We start from the raw sequence: 2599 nt of genomic DNA, 5'->3' as shown, positions 1-2599 counted from the left end.
CCAGACCATCAGTTTTCCAGTCATGTTCCTTTCAAGTTCTTGGACATACAGGCAGACCATTGGTTACAGTCCATGAATCACTATGCAGTTGCACATCTGGCCATTTTTTGAATGCAAAATGAACTAATAGGTGCACTCCCTGGTATGCACCACTGTCAGGGATGTCCTGGAAAGAGGCTGTAATGTTACAGCTGACCACATTTGTGGGGTGTCTGCAAAATACGCAGAGCAATCTGTAAACCAGTCACTAGCTGTGTCTTACTCTGACAACTGTTCATATGGTACACCCCACAGGATTACAGATGCATGCTGGGAGGCAGAAGACAGTAAAGCATGAGCATCTTAGCAATTGCTTCATGTAATTTACTTGTGTTTTCTTGACCTGCTCTGACTTGATCACCTGTGTATCATTTCTGTTAAATGGTGGACTGTTCCTTTGCATGTTAAAATTTATGAGTCAGTGGATCAGACAATGTTTGGTTCATAATGGGCAGTTCAGGTATCACAGAAACCTGGTGTCTCATGGTTCACCATCGAGATTCCACTAAAGATCCATATCAGGCCAAAAGCTTATTTTAAAGACATAGAGGTTATCTGTAGATGATGGCAGAGCCTTGCTCCAAAATCCTAAAGGCCTCTGCTGCAATTCTCCTATGAGACCCTGATAGAGACCCAAAACAGCATTCCTACTTGCCACTGCTACTTTCAGTACCTGATAAATCTTACGGTCCCACTGGCAGAGAAGTCTTCACAGAAGTCTGTTCCTGTTGTACAACCTTTTCTTCTGGACCTCACTCAAAACTATCAGCTTTCAGAGTCACTCAGTAGATAGGTCAGAGTAAAATACTTAAGAGAAATGTGTTGCCTCTAAAATCAAAATAGCCCCACTAGACATTGTGCCTCTCTTTTTGTTGTAGGGAGACACAGACAGAACAATTTATCTCTCAGCATGGAAGGGATATCTGTATATGTACTGGACTCCTAGAGATTTCACTGAAGTAAAAGGACTTCAAATTTTACTTGGGTTTATTTCCCATCCTCTTGCTCATAGCTGTTTTAGTAACAAATCCAGAGTAATTGCTATCTCCTGCTCACTTGTTCAATTAACATAATATTACCAATGTAATGAACTAAGGTAATACCTTGTGGGAAAGAAAATCAAGAGCCTTGCAAACTAATTAGTGACACCTGGTCAATATTAACCTGGGGCAGGACAGTAAATTGCTGTCCTTGATACCTGAAAGTAAATTATTTTTGATGGGCCTTATGGATAGGTATGGAGATTTAGAAGGCATTTGCCAAATATATTGGTGCGTAACAAGTACCAAAAGATATATTGTTCTGGAAACCACATCTGCTATAGCAGATGCAATTGCAGTCACCACTTGATTCAGGTTATAGTAATTTACCATCATTCTCTAAGACCCTCTCTTCTGTTCAGGCTAGAGGGAAAAATGAAATTTAGAAATTGTGGGAACCACCATCTCTGCATCCTTCAATTATTTGATACTGACAATAATCTCTGCAATCCTTCCAGTGATGCAATATTGTTTTGCTTCACAATTTTACCAGGCAAACAAAACTGTAATGGATTCCATTTGGTCCTTCAAACTACAACAGCCCTCACACTATAGGTTAAGGAATGAATGTGAGGATTACGCCAAGATTACTAAGATTTCTAAGACTATACTAAGTATATCGATGCCAGTTATGCATTCTTGAACAGGAAAAATTACCAGATAGATGTAAGGACAGCAGACCCAGCTCTAGCCCAGGCCCGGTGAGTGAGTGGGAGAGTTTCCCACTGCCCTGCGCTGGCAGGACCTACTACTGGTCCCAGCCCAGGTTCAGCGTGGGCGAGACCCCCTTCCACCCACTTGGGACTCCTCCCAACACTTCGCAGCACCTCTCCCACCCCGACCGCCGAGCACAAATATCTGCAGCGTTCCGGGAACGCCCACACCCAGTCCTAGCCCAGGTCTGGTGAGTGTGTGGGAGAGCTTCCAGCTATCCTGCACCGGTGGGACATATTACTGGTCCCAGCCCAGGCACAGCATGAGTGAGACCCTCTTCCACCCCCTTGGGACTCCCGCCACCACTCCGCAAAACTTCCCCCACCCTGCCCACCAAGTAGGAATTTCTGCCTCGTACCTGGAATCCCCAGACCCAGTCCTAGCCCAGGCCCAGTGAGGGTGTGGGAGAGTTGCCTTTCCCCCCTACTCCACCTTGTCCCTTCCAGGCTCAGCTCAGCCCTGGCATACAGGCTTGGGGTGAAACCCTGCAGCTGAAATCCCTACAGAGAGTGTAGAGGATAGAACCACCCAGCTAGTCCAGGACCAGAAAATCTTACCAGAGGGTCACAACAGGTTCACCATCAATGGCAGAAACAGGAAGGAGCTGAGCACAGGAGCCAGACCCAAGCCAGGCAAAGCTGGATAAATTCAAACTTTGTAGATCTGCACCAGAACTTCAGTACATGCTAAGGTTATAACTACAACGAAGATCTACAACAAAGGTCAGAAGACAGTGCTACACAAAATGACGAGAAGGAAAAAAATGCAACCTCAGAACCCAAGCCCACTTATAACAAGTGCAGAGG

The sequence above is a fragment of the Octodon degus genome, unplaced genomic scaffold, assembly GCF_000260255.1.
Source record: "Octodon degus isolate 3935 unplaced genomic scaffold, OctDeg1.0 scaffold00439, whole genome shotgun sequence".
NCBI lineage: Eukaryota > Metazoa > Chordata > Mammalia > Rodentia > Octodontidae > Octodon > Octodon degus.
Note: the sequence above shows the minus strand (reverse complement) of the source record.